Genomic DNA, 22,746 nt, shown 5'->3' with positions numbered 1-22,746 from the left:
GTGTCTCTGGTCACCAGCTGGGTGCTGCAGGATCCATATCCCCTCAGGGCTGGACACAGGTTGGGTGAACTTGGGAGACCCTGCTGGGGAATAAGGCATGCAGGCTTGACCAGCTGAGGAATGTTGACAGAGGCACTTTTTGATCAGCTTTCCCCAAAGATACCACTGTGGGAGGCAGTGGGGAGCACAGGGTAAGCATGAGGGGCAGCAGTGAGGTGGGAGACCTGAGCAGGAGGTCAGAAGGTGGCACTTCTGTCTGCAGCCTTTAAATACCAGCCACCAGCTCTGGAAACCTCTGGCAGAGAGGAGGTTTTGAAGCAGTGTATCAGCTATGCTGAGTCTTTTAACTTGGTTGTTGACCTTAGGAATGTAATCAGAGAGCTGATTATAAATAGTTTGTGCAGTTGTTGATGAAATTAAAATGTGCTGCAGCAGGCAGTTGGAAGCAGAGGGTTACTCCAGTGTGTGCTCAGGATGCCGTACCCCCGTCACCTACTGCTGCACAGCAAGTCTGAAAAGGGGAAGTGCTAAAAAAATACTCAAAAAATGGTCCCAGGGAAGGGGAGAAAGAGGAAGTAGCCTGGCTTACAAAACTGGGGGTGAGAAACAAGAGGGAACAGACCAGGGAGCAGAGAAAATTAAGGAGGAGGGAGGACAGTCACTGCAAAGGATCACAGTCCGGGCATGGGGCAGACTTACCTTAGAGCTAAAATACAACAATGACCTGCAATAAAAAAGACTAAATCAGCAAAACCCTAAAGCAAGGGAATGCCCTAAAGAGCAGAAGTAAAAACCTCCAGGTAAACCATTGATGCTAATTTGTGTTCAGATGGCAGCATCTGATGGAACTTGGCAGAAAGAGAATGAAAAGGAAGTGTGGAAGGAGAAGTGCAAGATGTGGGTGACCCAGAAGGTCAGGGCACCTGCTCTAGGTGAGAGCTGCAACAGCACTACGAGATGGGCACAAAATGTTCCTAGGAACAGCTGATTGTATCAGCCATAAGTTTAAGCAGGAGTTGCTGCCAGACCTGTGCTGCCTCAGAGAGTAGAGGAAAGCTACTGCCACCTGGAAAGCCCCAAACTTTACAACCTCAAAGATTTTGGAGTTGTTCAAGAAATGACTGAACATGGCACTTAGTGCTATGGTCTAGTTGACAAGATGGTGATCTTTCAAGCATTAGACTTGATGATCTTAGAGGTCTTTTCCAACTTAAATGATTCTGTTATTCTGTGACTTCATGAGCAAAGGACAGGAAAAGAAACAGCAGGCAGGACCAGTTGGGCAGAAAAGGAGCCAAGGAGGTGGTGCTTGGCAGTGTAGAAAGAGGTGGTATCAACCTGCTGTGGATTTTTCTGAAGTTACTATAGAAAAATTGTAAAGAGAAATTGGAGAGATGCCAGGAGCTGTGTATGATTCCACTTTAGAGAATTGTCCAAATGGGGGTTGCAGCTGGGAAGAAAGCAGAGGAGCACTTGCTCAGCAGCAGAACAAGGATGGCTTTGGTGGGCAAGGGGGACCAGGAAAAGCCTTGAAAGCAGACAAACAGGCTATGTTAGAAAACTGTTTGGAAGAGGACAGTGAAGTGATGCAAGAGCAACAGAGCGATGACCAATGGTGGACTGGGAAAACCACCAGTACAGCCACCTCCAGGAAATTGTCCATGGGAAAACCACCTGCAGGAGGCCCCAGCAAAGCATTGGCAGTGGCCAAGATGTGGAGCTCTTGAGCAAGAGTTGTAGCTGTGTGGATACATTGGAAAAGCCAGGTCACGGGATCCTCTGCAGGCTAGTGTATAGGTAAGGTGAGCTCTGCCAGTGTCAGTCGCAGGCTGCTTCCACTTTTGGAAAGGCGCTGAGGTCTCCCCATGCTGCTTTCCTACCAGGTCACAGTGCAGGGAGACAGACAGACAGAGAGATTATTCAGGACAGACTGACCTGGAAGTTTCAGGTTTCTCTCTGTCCTGCCTCTGAGTACAATCTGGTTTTCAGTTTGACAAGAGACTTGTGCTGGAGCAAAGAGTGGATCAGCAGCACAAGGGATGGAATAGGGGGTGTGTCTGTGGATGAAGAAATTCCTGAGGAGAAGTGAGTCAGGACAAGAGGAGGAGTTAAGTATGGAGTGCCCCTCATTCACTGCTGAAAGTTGGAGTATTTGGGAGAAAACTGGTCATCTGTGTAAATGATAGATGGGAGAATTTTACTGAGAGAAGCAGCAAAAGAAGTGTTGTGAAGGGTTAAAAGGACTGCTCCGAGGGATGCTACAAAGCACGTTACTTTCTCCCCCTCACTTCAAAACAAAATAGTAGTTACCAGCCTTGTCCTAGTGACTGAAACATATAGAGCAACTGAAGGATATCTTGTTATTGGCATGTGAGTGCATGCACAGTGTGACAGTAGCAACATCCACATATGGCAAATGCTACAAATCCATTGAAATAAATACAATATTCCCATGGATACTGTCTTCCCAAATTATGGCTGGAGCTGTGTGCCTACAGCTGGATTTCAGCATCCCCTGGTGTGAATTTTTAGAGCTCGGTGTTACCAGGTTGTAACACTGTGGGAAGCAGAATAGAACGTAAAGCAATCCATAACCTAAAGGGATAATACCTTCAGTACTTTTCCTACCCAAGGTCTGAGCAGAGTGAGAAAGTGAATGCTTTTTACTGACATAAGACATAGCAATAGAGCTAGTGAAAAAAATACAATGCTTCTATGAACAGAGGAACTTCAGTTATTGAATTTCCTGTGGCTTTATGCTTCCTGTTTATGTTCCTTTCATGCCACATGTATGAAGGGGCGAGCTCTCCTCGGGGTTTTTTGGGTACCTGTGGTTATGGCAAATGACTCCTGTGCACATTTCTTCACCAGGGAGAAGGTGACAGTGGCAGCTGCAGTGGGTGATTTGTTCTTGCACTGATCATCACAGGGGTCTCTAGGACCCCAGAGATTAACACAGTGTTGAAACCTATGTGCAGCTGAGCAGAGTGAAAGCAGTGAAAAGAAATCACAACCTTCTAGGATTCCTTAATTTTAGTGCTGGAGATAATTTAAAAAGAAAACCAAATCTGCATTTCACAGGACTGATAGTAACCCCACTAAATCTGCTGATATGTAGCATTTAGGTTACAAGTACGAAGCACAGGGGAGATTCGTTGGGAGCCAGTTCACTCATTGGCCTTACTCTGGGTTTAAGCTATAAGCTGTGTCCCTTGTAGTCACACCTGCAGCTGAATAGCAGGGGAATAAAACCATGGTGGTATCACGCGTTAGGTGGGAAACGAGATTCCAACATGGACATACGTGCAGGTGTGGCACTGAGTAACAAGACATTTCTGCGCAAGGGCCCTGCAAAAGACTGGAGCAAAATGCCACAAACCTCTGGAACCCAAAGATAAGAGCTGAAAAACTGTAAAAATACAGAGCAAGCTTCCTCTGCCTCAGGGTTCTTGTTTCACCTGTGTCCTGATCTCTCCATAACTGCAAGAGATAAGATATTTGCATTGGAGTTCACTATTTGCTTCCTTTCTAAAACAGAGGATAGTTTGGTTTTGCCATCTTGTAAAATGTTGCAAAACACTCCAAACACTGATTGCAGGCCTAAGTCAACAGCATTGCAGGTGCCACCCATTTCCAGGCTGCTTTAGCTACACTTCTCAGAGGCGTATATGGGAGACAGCACAGCCACGGCCAAACTCTGCAACTCAACTTGCAGAGGTCCCATGGGGATTTGGTTGGGAAATGACAAAACTGAAACTCAGATCTAATGAGATAAAGTGAGATCCTGAGGCAGGGGCAGGGGGGGAAACATCAAAGAGAATTAAGAGTCTAGGATTGTCAACGCTGTTTTAAGGCACAGACCCTGCCAGCCTCAACAGCATGGTGTTGAGCAGTGAGGAGAGGTCTTACTGCCACCTCTTAGTGCCATGCAGTGTATCAGGGCTTACTGTATTCCAGAAGTTTAACTTCCAGCAGGCATTAGCTGGCTGTGATCTGTCAAAATCAAGACAGCCATGTTGGGTCATGTGGGCTGCTGGTTGTGCATCCACTGATTCCAGCTATTCATAAACATGGAGTAACAGAAATGGCAGGTGGACAGAAGGAGTCCTGTGATGATGGACACTCAACAAGCCCTCCAAGCCCCATGGGTTTTGTCTTTTAGGCACTTCCTTCAAGTCAGCAAATTAAACAGCAGCTTAGTGTGCAAGCAACAGCATATGAGCTCTGGTATAGAGTGGGAGATGAGAATATTAAGAGCAACCTCTCATCACCGAGCTTATAGAGAGAGGTCATGTCTTTCACTGGAACCACTAATAAAGTGGGAGAAAGGGGCATTTTGAGCAACTTGTCTTTTTTTGCCTTTGTCATATCCTCAGCTCAACAGGACTACTGCAACTATTGCATCAAAAGAAGCGTGTCCAGCAGGTCAGGGGAGGTGATTCTGCCCCTCTACTCTGCTCTGGTGAGACCCCACTTGGAGTACTGCATCCATTTCTGGGGTACCCAGCACAGGAAGGACATCAACCAGATGGAGCAAGTGTAGAGGAGGACCACCAGGATTATTAGAGGAATGGAAAGGCTGAGAGAGTTGGGATTGAGGTAATCTGACTGAGGCCTTTCAGTACCTTGAAGGGAGTCTACGAGAAAGATGGAGAGAAACTTTTTACAAGGACATGTAGTGACAAGACAACAAGGAATGCCTTCAAACTGAAAGAGAGTAGGTTTAGATTAGATGTAAGGAAGAAATTCTTTGCTGTGAGGGTAGTGAAGCACCAGGTTGTCCAGAGAAGCTGTGGATACCCCATCTCTGAAAGGCCAGCTTGTATGGGGCCCTGAGCAACCTGCCTAGTGAAAGGTGTTCCTGTCCACAGCAGCAGGGGGAGTTGGAACTAGATAATTTTTAAAGTCCCTTCCAACCCAAGCCATTCAATTGATTCTATGAACCCAGAGCCTGCGACTTAAGGAGAAAATATGTTTTTGGTTGATATTATAATTTAGCTGTGCTGTCAGGTCAAGGGACAGAAGAACAATGATGAAGTTAAAGTACTTGAAATGAGTAATCAGATGGGATGACAAGCCATGTAATGAAGTTCTTCTCAGAGCTATCTGCCATGTCTGTTCCCTTTTGCACATAAAACCATTTAATGCAGTGGCATTTGGCTCTGGCCAAGGAGAAGAAGCCATTTGATTGGATAGGCTGTGACTTCTCGACTGGCAAAGTGAAATGTTGGTGCTGAGAGGGGCAGGTGCTACAAATCACACTGCTTTGCGCAACTGGTCATGGACCAGCACTAGCAGAGAAGCAAGCACTTGCAGATGAGTTGAAATGTTCCTCTTAAGGAACAAGATTCATCTCTCCCCCCAAGCTGGGAAGAGAGGGGAGATACTGTGATGAAAACCTTAAATACACAGTACAGTCAGAAAAAAAGTGGAGAAGCCTGTGCAACCACCACCAGCAGATCTGGTAATAGCTTTTGTGTAAATGTTCTCTGCAACTATTCCACAAACTATTTACAACGGATTTATGTGCATTAAGTGTTGGCTTGCCAAGCAGTGAAACATTATCCTTTCTTTGAAGCTGACTGGGAACTATTAACACCTGCTTATCAGACTCTTACATATAGCCCAAGGTATAATTTTACAAAGCTTTCCCACACAGAGAACTCTTGACTCTTCAGCCAGATCCACTTCACAAGTGAAATGGCAGTGCGGGAGGAAAAGAAATGCAGCAAAATGATACATAATTGCTTTTTCTTCACCTCTATTTGTACAGGGAGCAGGTGAGTCAGCATTCCCATAGAGCTACTTTACTGTGAAAGGAGAAGCTCTGCCTCAGCCTGGCAGCTGTTTGTCCTTGCCTCTGCTTTTGGTATCTGCTTACTCAAACTTTCCTGCAGGGTTGGTTACTGCTTATAAGCACCGTAACATGCATACCTGTGGAATACTCCTTTCATTAGAAGGAGGATTTGCCACCCCACATGAAATTATTGAAAGCAAGGTGCAAATAGTAACGACAAGTATCTCATTTTTTTCAAAACACGCGTTGTAATGTAGTACTGAAGTCCAGTTGAGTTCATGGGTCCGAGTGTGACTTACAGAACTAAGGAAGCAAGCCTTCTAGCTTTAAATTGCCTAAATAGTTGCTTCTGGTTGTTGTTGATTTATTTAAGATATTGAAAACACGAGTACAAATAAATTGTGCTACTGGAGAACCACTGTACAGAGAAATATTATTTCTTGTAGTGCTGTACAAGAGCAGGGTTCCTGAGAAAGCAAGACACATTTGCACCAGGCACTGTGACACTGAGTAAGAAGAGACAGCTGTTATCTCTGGGAACTTAGCATCGACATGGACATAAAAGACAAAGTCTGAGAGAAATAAGAGTAATGAGGAAACCTCACAGCAGGCAGGTAAGACTAGGAAGGTAACTTACATTTCCTGAGTCTGAGTTGGCACTGACTCCACCAGTATACCTTCAGAGACAGTCCCTCTGAAGACCAAGATTGATTGATCTCCTGGTTATTTTTCAGCTTGGGCATTTTAGCTCCACCCATTTAAAACTCCCCTGAACAGCAATGGTCTTTTATCTGTCTGCCTCTGTCTGATCTGTGCTTGGGAAGTCAGCAGGTAGAGTGCATCACAGGCCTTGCTTCTGCATTACATGACACTAGTTAAAGAAGCTATTCAAAACAAAGCTCCTACTCATGTTCGCTATTAATAGCCAACAGCTTTCCTCCTCCCTCCCCTCCTCTCTTTCTTTCACAGTGATAAAGCAACCCTGTCCAGGGTTTTGAGAGTTTTGAGATGTCTTGCACTCACATACCAACTCAGCATCTTTCCAGCTGCATTACAGCAGTTCCTTGGGGAACTCAAGGCAGTTTCCTCAAAAAATTGCCACATAACACCCCAGTAATCCTAACAAGATCGCACTACAACAGCAGATTCTGGGAATAGGTGACTTAAAATTGATGTCAGCTTTTACTATGCCATGAAAGGTTTTCCTGTTCAGCCTCTAACAGTGATTATCCACTTGGCTCTGAAAGAGCCTCTCCCCAGTTACATGGGCTTAGCAAACCTGAGACCAGGGCAACGACCAGAGTGGCAGAAATGACTTGTCAAAAGAGAAATGCAGCAAGATGGGCTGCAGGAGAGATGAGTCATGGGAGAGCTGCACTCCAGAAACAGCTCAGCAGGGCCAGCTGCTGCCTTTCAGAAAATGAACTTGCTGGACTCAACAGGCTAGTACTGGAGCCTCCTCCTGTAGCAGAGGAGCTCAGCTTCAGCTAGTCCAGTGCATTCAGAAGATGCTGTATGTGCTCTTGCTTTGAGTGGATGGTCAGTTGGATGTGCAGAGGCTATGATGAAGCTCTCTGGAGATCAGTATTGCCACATACAATGAAGGCAGTCAGCAGACAGGACTCATTCAAAAATTACTTTTCTATTAATTAAACACTGATTAGGAAAGATGAAAGAGCCAAAGCTTTAAAGAGGGTGCTGACTTGGAAACGGGTTTGTAACTTGTAGTCACCATCTTAACACTGGGGAGAAGAACCTTAAATTGAATGCTTATAATCACCTCCCCCTTTTTTTTTTTTCTTTTTGGGGTCACATTGGACTGTGTTACTGTATGAGCTGGGAAATGCACCAAAGAAGAAAGGCTCAAGCTATATTTAAACAGCCCCCCAAACATGTAGCATTAGAGGCTGCTGCAGGGTCAGACAAGCTGATGGGCACACAGAGCACTGCCTGTTTTGTCAGCAGGAGACCTCCTGAGGAGGACCTCCCCTTATTGGCATCCCTCTGCCTCCACCACCCTTGAGGGATTGGTAAAGTGTCCATGTCCCATCACCTCCCTGCCAATTCCTATTGCCCAGCACAGGAGTGCACTGGCTTGGACCATGAGATGTGGGGATGGGAGGTGGGGTGCTGGTTCATGCATGTGGGCACATCTGTCAGGGGATGCCCAGGGCAATCTGGAGAAAGTCGCATGGGAGGGTTGGCTCCTCTGTCCTCCTTAGTTTTGGAGGAGAGGAAAACACCCCTAGCATGGAGTGGGGCCTTCCTCCCCACAAAGCCATGAGTCTTGGCGGGATTTAAGGAAGGCTGTCATCTGCTTTAGACAGTGATTGACGGGGGAATGTGCCTGGTGAGCATTTCTGCAATGAGTATCCCTGGAAAATTTTCTTTACATGTGAAAATGCACTACAAACAGGAAGGTGAAAAGAGAAAAGTCTCTTTCCCCTCAATAAAGAGAACTGACTTGACTTTAACAATAAACAAGTTTTGAATTAATAAATCATGTGTTTACACATGATAAGAAGCAAAGCTCTTAATATCTCATTATTATCCTGAAGAAGAAGTATTTGTTCTGCTTTGTCAAGCCAATAGGTGACATATCACTTATCTTTATATTCTACCTCAGTTTCATTGGGAAAATTGCCATAAAAGCTTCCATTTCAGCAGAACACTCTATTAAAACAGGGCTAAGCGGGATCACTTTCAGGTATGATCTGCTGAAGCAGCCTGGCTCCCATCCAAGTTTTCTCTGCCAAACTCCAGTCCAGTCCTGAAATGTCAAGATGCTGTACATGATTTTAAAGGACTTCTTTCCTCCCTAAATTCTGCTGTGAGGGCCAAGAGACATGAGTAGCCAAAACTGTCTCACAAGGCTGGTGTTAAGCAAATTCCTTGTACCCTTTCTTCTCTCCTACTAAAGAAAACAAATGGTGTACAGCAGCTGAGCTGGTAGAGGTATGGGCTGAAGTACTGCAGCCAAATAAAAGCAATGACAGATAACATGAATAGGTGTTATAGCTCTCAGTAGTGTTCTTCTCTGTTGTATATATGTTTTTGCCTCAGGAGACAAGCTCTTCCCACCTATCCATCCTCTTAGAGGATCTGGCTGTCGCCAGCCCAATATGACTGGGAAGGTATAAAAATTCCTTAGTAGAAGAGATTTTTGTCACGGGTTATTATTTTATCTCTTGTCTCTTTCTGACCAAGTTCACTAAGGGCTGGGTAAAGCAGTACCTTAATGAGGACATGGCTTTCCTGAAAGTGTATGAGGCTTCGAGTTGCGATGGAAAAGTTTTATTTTGCGGTCTAGAGAAGCTACCGTTCAGAGATCTGGTCTGAGCAAATAGATTTTTCCATCCTGGAACAGTTTTATGTAATTACTACTTTAATTACTACCAGTGAAAACAAAGCAACCCTCCTACCACCTCATTTCTTAGCAATCAGAAGAACAGCACAGCTGGAATATGAGAGCTGAGTAGTATTCACTAATTTAGACACCCAGTTAAGCCTCTCAAGGGTGGATGTCCCTGCTGGCATAGCCCAACCAAAGACAAAGGAATTATCCCACGGGTGGATTTGCTCTGAAAGGCGTTGAAGAAATTCCCTCTTTGTGCTGCCTGAATAGCATTGGGGTGGTGCTGCGGGCACACAGCACTGCCACTGTTGATGAGGCCCTGCTGCAGCTGGCCAGGAGGCCCACAGCCCATGCTTCTGACCCCTGAGATGACATGGCTGAGCCCCACCAGGAAGAGTCAGGGGTCCACATCCCATAGGAGCAGCGTGAGCAAGCTACACAGTACCCTGCAGCCATTAGAGTGGGAGAAAAAAAGAGGGAAAGACCATAAAAAGTCTGAGTTAAGAAACCTGGGCAAAATGAAGGCAAAGGGGGAAAGGCAGGAGGCTCTCTCTATACACACTCCTGCATGCATATGGAACTTGAGATGCATGAAAGCTCTCTCTGAACTCAAGAGGAATTGCTCATGTCCTTGTATTTAAGGGCCTATTTGCTCAGTTTGGACTTAAGTATTTTTTTCCCCCAGAGGTTGGATGAGGAAGAAGAGACCCAACTGTATCTCCAGGGCTCCACCTTCAACAGTTTGCAAATGCTTCCTGATGTCCACTGCTCTGCCCATTCCCCTTCCCTTGGTAAGGGTGGGGCACAAAAGCAGCCAAAAAGCAACAAGCTTTAGTTTCTATGAATTTTAACATGAGCATAAATACTTCTAGAACACTGCAGAAACACCAAAGCCCAGACAATCCTTTTATTTACAACAGTTTAAACACAGAGTAAATGAAAAAAAAACCAAAACACAAGAAACCCTCCAACAAATAAAACTTATTTCAGAGGAGAAACTATTACAAATTGTTAAAGGGTTAGCCAACACTCTTTCATGATACTTAGTATAATGGAATAATAGTAATGATTATTTGTATTACAGTAATATACAACTACTTCAAATTCTTAACTGTATTCAGAAATCTCATGGGGCTTTTTGTTGGTTTTTTTTTTTAATTAGAAAGGTGTCATTACTATCTAGTGTCTAAAATGTCAGTGCAGGAGATTACATCAGCATCAGAATGTTTTCGACAGGACAAATTAAAACTGGAAATAAATATAACTGTGCATTATGTTTAAAAATGGGTATAGGCACTCAGGATGATGTGGGTAATACTATTAAAGTAAGAATTATAGGACTCTTGCAACTGATTTATTTTCTTGGTACTGGCTTGTGAAGCAAATTAGCTTTCCCACTTAATGTACTAGAAAAATAAACAGGTCAGCTGTATGTGAGTAGGTAAGCTTGGGGCCCAGCTCCATTAGAAAATTCAACTGCTCCAATTGTACGTGTGAATAGTCCCAATGCCTGTGACAGTGGTTTTAAGAACCAAAATGATGGTATAGTAAGCTCCACATAAAGACAGGGCAAAACCACAACAACAGCAAAAAGAGAAAATGTCCTAAATGTTATTAACCTTTCCAAAAATATTATTAAACTTTGAGATGGATGGCTTATTAATTTACCTTCTGGAACTGAAGGAATTTCCAGTTTCAAGGGTTTTTTTTCTCACAGAAATGAAAGCCTGGCCAGAATAATGATAGAATAGAATAGAATAGAAGGGAAAGCAGGATGCTAATGCAAACAACTGATTCCAGTAGCTGAATCCCTAAGGACGCTGGTTAAAAGTGAGTTGCAAATTTTGGCAGTTCTGCAGAGAAAAAGCTGTGGATATATGATGCTTCTGGGTTAATTTTTCTAATTTTAAAGCTGCCAGGTCTTACTGAAACAGTCAAGTCACAAGAGGTAAAAGTCTCTTTTTGGAGGGAATGGGTCACTGCTTGCCGAAAGTTAAGTTTAGAAAACAAAAGTTGCCCATTTCCCCATTACCATTCAACATTGAAAAAGAAATCACAACAGGAGATTAAACTTCTTGTATATCCTCTGAACTTATGATGCTAGAAGATGTGGAAGGAGATGCCTTTGTTAACGCACAGAATGCAGCCCATCGAGACCCTTGAACATGCTCCACTGAGATCAGGTGAAGGTTAGGAGGAAATGGCAAGAATAAGTGGCAAATTCTGCTTAGTGATTTGGCTAGTGTTTCTCAGGGAAGCAAACTGTGTTTTCTTCGACCAAAACCAATTAATGTCATTCATGAAAGTGCCATTTTATGAATAAGCAGTCCTCTGAGTGTCATATTAATTTATTTAATTGATGGTAAGCATTTTTTCCACACAATATCTACTGATACATAAACTACCATCTTTTTCACAGCTGGCTCATTCTGTGAACAAATTAGAAGGACATACTAGAAACAACAATCACTGAGCATTGCAAGAGCCAGCCCCAGATGCTTTTCTCTTTGCTCGGAGGGAGGTGTTGGATCAGCACTGGACATCTGCCCTGCCATGAGCCATTTGCAGGCATTTCCAGACAGGCCTTTTTCAAGGCTACCAAAGAGCTTCTAGCTCCTAGAAATTTGTGGCTTTAGGAGCTACTTTAGGCAGAGTCAGTGTCTTTACATTTAATAGATCCCATGGGGTTTTTTCCTTCTGTGAATGTGTACATGTGCTTTTTTTGGATCCCTCGTGAACTACTGGCACCTCAAAGCAGGATGTCCCACTGTTTAATTACCTGCTGCATGAAGATCCACCTTCCTCAGTTTGCTTTAAATATGCCACCTGCTAATTTCCTTTGATGCTCTCTAGTCCTTATATTTGAAAAGAAAGTAAATAATCCACCCCTACTCCTCTCTACTCAGGATTGCTTATTCTCTCTGGTCTGACTGTTTTCTGTTGTTTATCACTTCTCCATCCTAAATAATCCTGGTCACATGAATCCTTGAATCACTCTAACATCGGAGTCACTCCATATTTTGTGTTTGTTGCTCTTCTCTGAATCTTTGCTGTTTCTGTTACATGTGGCCAGAGTCATCATTGGGAGGCATATTGCATCCCTTCCCATTCTGTTCTTTGTGTTCCATCCTGGCATGTCCCACCAGCTTTGTGACAGTTTTCAAATGTTGAACCAATTCTTCCATGAGTTTTTATGACTGCAAGATTGTACTTCTGAGTGGCAACAAGTTGTTTAGAAATTTCTAATTTTCAATCACTTTACTGCTGTCTAATTAACCTTGCCATAGTAACTGTCTCCATCCTGATCAGAGGGCATCAACATGCTACTGTTTTCCTAGTTACACCTTAAGTCTATAACAATTTGTCTTTAGTTGCTGGAGTTTGCTGATTTTGCTCCTTTTATAGGCATGAAGTACGTAGCACCCTTCCCTATAGCCACAGCCTAGTCTGACCCTCCTATACACACTGTGTCCTGTCACTACCGTGTCCTGCTGATTATCTCCTTTCCCTGCACCTCTCTTCAGTCAGCATGCCAATCTGAAGCCAGGTGTCCCGTGTCCCTCTTTCTCGTTCCACTGTGGCTTCATGGAAATCAGTCCCTCTGGTCTCTTCTCTTATGGAAGTATCTGGGAGTATCTGCCATATGAATATAACATTTCCTTGCTTCTCCTGCGCAGCTGCTCTGGGAAACTGTGTCCCTCCGCATCAGTGTGGACCTCTCCATACTGCTAGGAATGTTTCTAGAGAAGTTTTGAAGGAGATGGTTGATTTTACTGTCTGGCCTAGCACGTTACATATTGCTTCCAAAACCTCTTTCTTGCTCTTTTCTACTTGCCTGGTGCACACACGGACCACAGCTGCCTTCTAGGCCCCAGTGATTTTTGGGGGGTGGTAGATTCCTGGCATGCATGGGTCCATTTCAACCTAAATTATTTTGTGGTTATGTTCTCCTCAGTGCAAGGAGAGCCTTTTCAAAACAGGAGGACTGGTCACCCACAATGCTGGACTCCCTGCCTTGTCATTAACTCAGTGGTCCTCTGCATGGCCAGGGCTGCCACCACAGAGGGTCCTCACAACTCACAGCACCCGGTCAACACGTCCCGCTCCATTTGCTGTCCAGCTGGAGAGTACACAGCTCCTTAATCACCCCGTTGTGCCACCCCCCTGCAAACCCCTTGTGTCCCAGCATTCCTCCTACCACTGATGGCCGTGCATCATGTGGCTGCACATGTAGCTATACCACTGGCTTACCCAAATGTATGTATGTACATGCATATAGCATATGTATAGACACGTGTGCATATGAGAAACACGCATACCCCTCTGTGTCTCCATATACGACCTCTTGTAATGACTACATTCCATTTCTCCTCCAGTCCCCGGGTGCTCGGGGCCTTTCCTTTAGCATTTATGGCTAGGGCTTGGAATGGCACATTGCAACATCTCCTCAGTCAATTTTATATACTGTAGTTTGAATTGGGATTATCAAAATTCTGCGGAACACTCTTGGTCTCTACACAGACTCCACGACCAACAGCAGTTTACAAAATATGTCGGAATCCAAGAGCTCTCTCTTGAAGTAACCCAGCCGCTCGAGACTAGCTGGGTTCAAAGGACCTGAGCTGAAACTGTCCTCGTTGTGGAACTGACCAAAGGCAAAGACAGCACGCGTGTGTACCAGTCCGAGACCACGGCTCCGAACGGCAGCAGAGAGGGCAGAGAGGCAGGGTGCGATTCAGCCGGTGCTGGTGGAGCTGCGCGGCAGGGATTGCTTCCCGGTCTCCGGGAAAGCCCGCTTTTGAGCGGGGGGCTTGCGCGTCTCGGAACAGTGCCCCCGATCGTGGCTGCCCGGGGGGGTGGCGGAGCGCCGTGGCGGCCCGTGCCGCGCCGCTCTGTGCCGTGCCGTGCCCGGCGCGGCCGTGACGGGCGCAGCGCTTCCGCGCCCGCCGCCGCAGCCCTGCCCCCGCCGCCTGCGCGGCCGGCCCGGCCCGGCGGAGAGGCGGGGGGATTTCCAAGCGCCGGCGGCCTCGCCGCTTCCTCTCCTTGTTTTGCTTTCGATCTGGCCCTCTCTCCGCCCGGGCGGAGGCACTGAACTTTTAGTTTTGCTCCCGCGATTATTCAGCGCCTGTTTTCATTTCCATTTCGCGTCCCCTGGCAACGGCGGTAACCTTGAGGAATTATATAAGGGCCACGAAAACGGGCCGTCAAGGTAATTTTGAATTGTTTTCTAGTTTTCCTATTTCTTTTTTTTTCTTTTATTTATTTTTCATTTTATTTTCCGCATTGCCTCCGTTTCCGTATGTAGGGGGGCTCCCGGGCAGATGCGCATCGGTTTTAAAAACAAAAGGTCGGGCTGCAGCGACCGGGGCCGAGCCTAATTCCGCCGCTGCGTTTGGGAAGGGGCTGGGGGGGAAAGGGAGACGCGGCCGCGTCGGGGATGGAGCGGGCGGGGGGTACCCGCCGCATCCCGGGTGGGGAGGGAGCTGGGGCGCGGAGACAAAGGCGGGGGCGTCGGATCGGAAGGTCCGGGGCGCGGCAGCGGCCGGGCCGGGCCGGGGTCCCTGCACTTGTTGCAGGGCAGGAGACGGCCGGTGGCTCCGGTGAGGAGAGGGGGGCGCGGGCGGGCGGAGGGGCTGCGGGCGGGGGTCGTTGCGCTGGGAGGGGGGGGCGCTGCCCCCGCCAGTGCCGGGGGAAGGGCGGGAAGGGGGCGCGGCCTCGCGGCCCCCCCGCCCCGCCCCGCGGAGGGCCCGTTACACAAGCGGCGGGGCGGGGCCGCCCCCCACGGGCGGGGGGGTTGCCCCGGGCCCGAGGGGTTGCGGCCCTCGGGGCCGGGGGATCCCGGGATCCCACCCTGCGCGGGGATAGCGGCGGCAGTGCGGCGGGAGGAGATGAGCCGGGCTGGGGGCGGTCGGGCCGCGGCGGAAGGAGGAAGTGGCGCGGCCGCTCTGTTCCCTACAGGAACAGCCTCCGCTGCGGGTACGGGCAGCGCGTTCGCAGGGCGCCATCCTGCCCCGCGCCAGCCAGCGCATGGCCAAGGCCTGGACGTCTGCCCCCAGAGGGAGTCTGTGAACCGGGGTTTTGTTTGTGCGCAGCGCCGAAGGCCAAATTCCAAACGTTTGCCATGTCTGGGGTCAAAGTTGCTAGTACTTGAAGAGTTAGATCCCGCGGCCCAGGTTCCCAGAGATACTTAGGTCTTTAATTCCCGATTGATTAGCGTGAGCACCTAAGCAGCAAAGTCGGTGACTGTCTTACTTATTTAGGCATAGAGCTCAGATAAAAAAAATTCAGAATGCAGAACTTCCTTTCCAGTTAGTGTACGGTTATAATTTATAGCCCAGCTTACCGTGCTAAAGCCTTGCAGACAGCAGTCTCTTGAAGGTGTGAATAGTTGTAAACTACAACCTCAGTTTCTGGAGATGAAATACAGCATGATTATAGTTATTTTATTTAAGTCTTAATGGGTTTGCATACAGTAACTTTTGCAGAATGCTTGTGTTAATGCCATAAAAGGAGAGTTGAGTGGAGCAGCAGCATTTAAATTCACCTTAATACAGAATCAGTGACATAAAAGTAGCAGAATCTGTGAGGCCAATGGTTTCAGTCTGAATTGCAGTCTTTCCATGCCACCAGCCCCTGCAGAGACATAAGTATTCTTCTCTGGCCCCTGTCAGTAACATCCCACTGGGGAATTACTTCACCTGCCCCTTGTGTGCTGCAGTTTCTGTTTGCTGGTAAAGGATGGTGAAAGATGTGAATGTGGACTCGTTTGGCACAGTATCATTTTGTCATGGTCATGTGCCATACTGCAGTTCTTCAGCAAGCTACAGACATGGGAAGGTGTGAGTCTGCTGAGCCCTGTGTTATCTCTCTGGGGCTCAAGGTCCCAGCAGGTTGGCAGACATATGTGGGACGATCAGCCATTAAATTTGGCACATACCTTTGCACTGACACCTGGTTACTTGCTGACTACAGAAGGGTCAGGTTTCAGAAGATGTCAAGTCAGTCTCTAGAGAAGAGCTGTTCGTCACAGGCCATGTTACATGGAAAGGGGTAGCCAAGAGGTATGAGAAATAACTGCAGGCTGTTAGGAGCAGGGGTTAAAGGCCCCATTCTCCATTGCACGAAGGCCTTTGGTATATGGGACCAAGTGAAGATAAGAGACAGAATCTTAACACAGAGTTGAGAAAATGACGGGGAAAAAAAAAAAGGGAGCTAAGATTCAAGAAGAAATGGAAATATTTTTGCAACAGAAAGATTTTACGTTAGACGAATGGGCTTTATGTAAATAAATTTGCAGCCAGGCTATGTATGCTTTAAATTAAAACACTTACTTATATATACTCTGTGTATATTAATATGTGTTTAAAAATCAAACATTAGGGAACAGCTGATGGGTGAAGAATGTAGAGTTTGCCATGACACATTCTCTTTTGAAGAGGAGCATCATCCCATGGTATTAAAATGTATACGTGATACAACACTTGGAGTATCAGGAACATCATGAATGTTCAGGTATTGTAGAGACAGACATAAAGAGGATAGAGTAACTTGCATGTGAATGAAGTGGGATATTTTTGTTAAAGAGGAAATAACTGTTTGGGGAAATAACATAGGGTCTCGTGAACTGATGATCTAGGTCTGTAAAAAGATAGAGATTAGGGCTGTATGACTGTCTGCCCAACCAAGATTTTGGCAACAACTGTCATCTATTAAGGGAACATAGAGAAGCTACAAGAATAGGAAATACAATTGTTAATGGGAGGTCTCAGTTGCCCCCACATAGATTATGTCATGTTCCAACATGCAAGTTGCTCAAGTGCAAAAAAAGCAGATTTGCTAGGTGTACCCTGTACAGATAGTCTGTGGCTAACAACTCTGGACAAGGTACCAGCAAGAATAAAGTTCAGAATTTTACATTCAAAATCCCAGCCAGCTCTGGAGTGACAGTGATGGCAATGTTCTTAAATTCAGTGTTGCTTTAGGAGAAGTAAAGCCAAGAGTTGTGGCAGTGTTTAATTTTCCAAAGTAAATCTTCATAAAGCTAAGAAAGAAATTAATCAAATGATGAGAGGCAGCCAAAAGTGTAAAATAGTTGCAGTTGGCATGTAACTCTTTGAAGACACTAATAGTAAAGGCTCAGGGCAATTGCATGGCATTATGATCAGAAATACCAAAAAAGATGATCATGCTGACAAGCAAAGGAGCTCAGTAAAAGTAAAAAGATGTCTTTCAAATGTTGAAGGTTTGTCTTCAGATGGGAAAGGTGGAAAAGAGCATAAGGTCTGTGTTAAACACGGTAAGGTAGGCCAAAAAGAGTCATGGAACAAGCTGCTGAAGACATGAAAACAATTAGAAAATGCTCTTTGAAGTGCATCAAAACCAGGAAGCCTGCTGATAAGTGATCTATGTGTAGAAGGAGTGCCCAAGGAAGATAAAGTCATAGCAGAAGAGTGAAAAAATTCTTTGAGCCTTGCTTCAGCGAGGAAGAGTTTTAAGGCGATTCCCTTGCAGGAGGCTTTTTCTTTTTTTAAGGAACGAGCATGTTGGAGAATTTTTCCTGAAGGGAAGTGTCTGTAAGAGAGGGTATTAGATAAACCATTGAGAAGGATGAAGTAGAAGGCAGGAGGTGATACTTGTTGAAAAGTTTTGGAGAAACTTAAAATAGTAAGTTGCTAGTACATTGCCTGTTGTGTGTAACTCGTTGCGTAGGTCTGCCTTAGTGCTTCAGGAATAGAAGGTGACAAATGAGCTGTCAGTTTTTCAGGGTTTCTGGGGAGACTGACAACTCAAGGATGGGCATTTTTGTTTGGTTTTTTGTTCTCCAGGGATTAGTGAATGGTACTAGTGAACATGGGTATAAATGTGATACGTTAACGAAGACTAGGCAACTAGGCTGGACTTCTGTTGCCAAGGAGTTGTGCATCATGACTCTTCTAGCATTCTCTAAAGGAATTGCTGAGCTGTTGTCTGGTTGATACAGTCCTTATTAAAGCAGGGCCAGTTTCAGGATGGGATCAGTTTGCTCCGAGGTGTACAGTCATGATCATTTTGCTCAGTGAAAGGAGGTTACCAGTTGTACCCCTCCTCCCAAGTCTGCCCAGGGTCTATGCTGTATAAGGGTTGGAAGAGGGGATAGGTGGTAGTGATTTAACAAGTTTGCTGGCTGTATTAATTCATTCAGAGCATGAAAATCCCAAAGGCTGAACAACAAAGCCTGCAGAAGAATCTTATATTGCAAGTCCAGATGTACGTTTGCAAATGAAGTTCAATACAGGCCAATGTAAGTGTAACGCGCATGGAAAGGAATGCAGTCTTAACTTTCTGTTCACAAGGATGAAATCTGAACTGACTTTTTACTCAATAATCCAATGAAAAAATTAGCTCTGTGCCAAGATGTGGCTAAGAAAGGAGAGGGCATGTTAGAAATTATTAGGAAGGAGTAAAAATAGAAATAGAAAACACCATTGTGCCATTACAAGTCTGTGGTGCTCCCTTCTCCTGATTCAGGATTTAGTGAAAGTTGCTAAGCTGCAGAGAAGGGTGTCAAAGATGATCAAGCATATGAAGGTGCTTTTGTGAAAGAGTAAGTAGCTTGGAAAAGAAGTGACTGAAGAAGTTGTGGGGATATTCTTTAAAATCGTTAGTGTTGTGAAGATAGTGAGTAGGTAAGATAAATGAGACCCAAATAAAATGTTGAGACGTAGCTTCAAAACAACAGATGATTATACAATACATAAATTGTGGTGCTCATGGCCACCGTGTGTATGTCAGGAGTTTACTTGTGTTCATGAGTGATTAGGCAGTCTGTGGGAGAGAAACTTGCTGTGCAGCTTAGAAGTCAGAACAGTTCAGTATCAAATTTTGGGCACTGATTGCCCACAAAGAATTACTGCAGGTGCTGATCAAAAATTATTGCTGAAAACTGCTAATAGAAACTTCCACTGAGAAGCATAAGCTATGGTCCATTTGCAGATAACACAGAGAAGCAGGACCACCTATTCCCATTTGATATGTGAATCTTGTGGTATAAGATCTTATGAAATTTCCACGGGGAAAAAATAAAACATGTATGATGATCCTGTTTAATCTGTGCTTGTTGCCCCTGCACTTGTTAACCTGACAGCAGTTACAGTAAGGTTAAGTACATCCTGTGTACATTTAACATTGCATTGGAGTGGTACCCCTGCAAAATTCTTCTGATATTTGCATATTAGAACCTCAACTTGTATTTTGTGCATATTGTACTGAAAGTCATGGTCCATTTGTTGGTAAAGACATAAAACTAATCACGTGATACTTATCTCTGTGACTCGTTTGTAAAGATTACTCTTTTGAAACTCGGTCCTTCAAAGGCCTGTAATGATTGTGATATTGAGGGCATAAACCATAAGGCAGTGTTTACAGAAGTTTTATTGTAGTTTACACTGCTGCAAACTGATTAGTGCAAAAGATTTTCTGGTTTGTCCTTTGAGATCTCAAGTGCAAAAGCAAAACACAAATAAGCAAGCTGAAGAGATTCTGGCTACAGTGAATGAGAGGATTCGTTAAGTTGCATATTCCTTATATATGATTAATATTATGGAAAAAATCATTCTGTGCAATTAAATAATTTCCCCTTGGGTTGTTTGGTTTGTTTGGGTTTTTTTTTCCCCCAGAAGTTTGTTGGAATTGTATGAATGTTCTTCCATGTATTGACTGTGTTTGAACTCTTTGTTAAGATTAAAATAGATTACCATAGCCATTAAGAAAAACTGAAATTAATAATTGGCAATTAGTGGAAGGGAAACCATGTTAACAGTTTAGAGCTTAATGTTGGCCTGTATGTATATAAATATATATATGCAGACATACATAGTGACATATATATAAAAATATAAAATGAAGATGTTTTGTATCTAGCATAAAGAATATACTGTACAGCACACATTTTTTATTGATAAACTGTAAAAAAGGTTTTAAAACTTGCTCTTCTAATTAGTGCTAGATATGTTTTCAATTTCTTGGAAGCTGATGAAAAATTACTGTTTTTTTAAATGACCTAGAGAGAAAAGAAAGAAATGGGAACCAGTACAGTAATATTTACTTTCTTAATGTGTAATATACTGCAAGCCCAGCTTCGTGTATATTGGAAATCTTCTGACCCTTTTGTTTGCTTGGGGGCAGATTGCAGTAAATGTACAGTAGTCTTTAGTACAAGGCAAACATTTTATCTTGTTGCAGCTTGGACACAGGCATCCAGTAGCAAATCCGTCTGCATGTGGCATGTTTTTTCACCCCTGGTACAGAACTGAATTTTAACTCTTAAGTTATTTTAACATTCAGTTGTTGCTGTATAGGTTGCTAGCTTTCAAGATAAACTTGGAAGTAATAATTTCCATATTCCTGGCTATTAAAGAGTACAGCAGGTTGCGGTTTGATAGTTTTTCAGCTAACCTTTACAGGATTGGTTTGTAGCTCGCAGCATATCTCTGGTGTTAGGAATGGAGTTAAGGTGTGGCAAAAGCAAAAGTATTTAAATTTATCCTTTGTTTTGAACTGCACGTGGCAGTGGATGTTGTCTAACCATTTCCTTTCTGCTTTAAAATTATTTTACATTTTAGAGACTTAGATACTTAACGTTGATACAGCACAAAAGAAGGAAGAGTTGCTTACGCATTTGGTTTTAAAAAGTCTGAAGTGTGGTTAAGTTCTGCTTTTTAACATGAATGGAGGGATATGTGTGACTTGAAGGGCCTGATGAGTGCACAGAAGACAAAGCCTGTACTGTAATATTCCTCCTGTACTGTAATATTCCTGTTGATATTGAACATAGCTTGACAGCATTCCAGGCAAGCCTCTTACAGATAATGCCTTAGTTGTTTAATAAATTAAGGTAGCAGTAAATTTAGGTCTTTAATTGCATTTCATGGAGATATGTGTATATAACACACATTTGGTGCATGATGTGGGCTTTTGTGTATTTGGTGCACTGACTGCTCTTTTAAGGTCTTTTGTTGAATTATGTAAATGGATATGCAACTGAGATATGAATCAAGTGGAAAATACTGAAGTACTAAATTTTTTGGACTAGGCATATAAATTTGTAAAATCAAAACTAAACACCCTCACTCCCAAACACTTTCCAAAATTGTGACAGCATATTAAAAAGTTTACCTAAATAAAAATAATTCCACAACAGGAAAACAGACAGGATAGGAGACTAATGTTTTTAAATTACTGAAGGCTTGCCTGCAGCATCTGAAATCCCAACAGTGTTACAAGAAAAAGATGAAAGCAAAACTTGAGGATAAATTGAAACCAAATATAAACAAAAGTGAAACTGACTCCATTGGTTTTCATTTCCCAGTTGGCAAAATGAAAGAATAAACACAGAGCAAAGAAGCATGAGAGCTGAACTTGAAAAATTAGTTCATTTTTACTATTTATTTCATGCTTTGGTAAATTTGACTGCTGCATGGCAGCAAACTACACAATAGGGAATAGGAGCTGCACTCCTGGTTTTTCCAGGTACCACTTTTTTGCAGCCAGAGGTCTGGTCAACAGCCCTGCAGTATGGGAAAAGTGGCATGTTCTTCAGTCACGGAAGTACCATTTTGAAATGCTGTGGCAAACGTACAGAAAGTACAATGGAGGTGATGACATCCCGTGTGATGAAAGGGAGTCATTCATTCAGCTGGTAGGTGCGCTTGAATTTTATTCATGTTGAGGTTCAAGTTGTTATAGGATCAGGTATAAAATATGTGGTGTGCTTTTTTTTTTGCACCCCACCTTTGAGGTCATCCTCTTAGATCTGGGGCAGATCAACAGTAACCAAAAGATCTTATCTGGTATCAGCTTTGCTGATGACATGAAATGACTGCGAATGATTTCACTCCGTTTCCACAGATGAGTCAACAGCTAGAAGGTCCTTTTCAACCTTGAGAACTACCCGGTTAATCAGTCAAAAGATGGCCAAACGTTGGGTGGCCATGTAGGCTCAAGTGAACGTCCTTCTCATATGTAGAGACGTGTTCCTGGGCCATATCTACAAAAAGTTTGGGTGTTGATGAGAAGCTTGGACGCTCACTGCTCTGCTGAAGATATTCACTCTGCTGGGCTGAAATAAAAGAGAGTTAAATTCCAGAGGTCTAATTCTCACACATTTGAACACATTGCATTCAAGCATATAAAACCTAAATGCTTTGGATGCCAAAACCATTCTGGAGATTTGAGATTGATGAGGGAAGCCGAAGAAGACTAGCTTTGTTTAATTTAATAATATTTATCCAGCTGAGATGAGGAATGAAGACGAGCTGAGTTGTCTCACTCTAGCTCAGTAGTATTTTAGGAAACTTCCAAGATAGAAATAGCTGCTGCAGATCACAAATGGAGGCTGTCTAATTGGTGTTGGTCTGTGGTCTACACAAAAGCTTTAAATTAAAACCACAGTTTGTAACCAATCCTATTACCTATTCTTATCCTGTATGTCCTGTGGCAGAAGAAAGAGTAGCATTTTTAGAAAAAGGAGAATTAGATCATACCATTTCAACAAGCACAAGTACAAGCACTTAATACTTGCCACTCTTTAAGTGCAAGCCTTTCAAATGTGCATACA

At 44.1% G+C, this 22,746-nt stretch overlaps 1 protein-coding gene across 2 annotated transcripts in view; it reads left to right on the top strand.

Annotated features, from left to right (window-relative positions):
* Positions 1 to 14,122: 14,122 nt before the first annotated feature.
* Positions 14,123 to 22,746, top strand: part of IRF2 (interferon regulatory factor 2) — a 41,072-nt gene continuing 32,448 nt past the window's right edge. The window contains exon 1 of one of the 2 annotated variants that reach the window (XM_064652625.1): positions 14,123 to 14,361. The gene's annotated coding sequence lies outside the window, so the exon portion shown is untranslated. The remainder of the gene's footprint in view (positions 14,362 to 22,746) is intronic. The other variant, XM_064652626.1, reaches the window with a different exon arrangement.

This window comes from Pseudopipra pipra, chromosome 4 (genome assembly GCF_036250125.1).
Source record: "Pseudopipra pipra isolate bDixPip1 chromosome 4, bDixPip1.hap1, whole genome shotgun sequence".
Lineage (NCBI taxonomy): Eukaryota > Metazoa > Chordata > Aves > Passeriformes > Pipridae > Pseudopipra > Pseudopipra pipra.
This window is presented reverse-complemented; position numbering and strand designations above follow the sequence as displayed.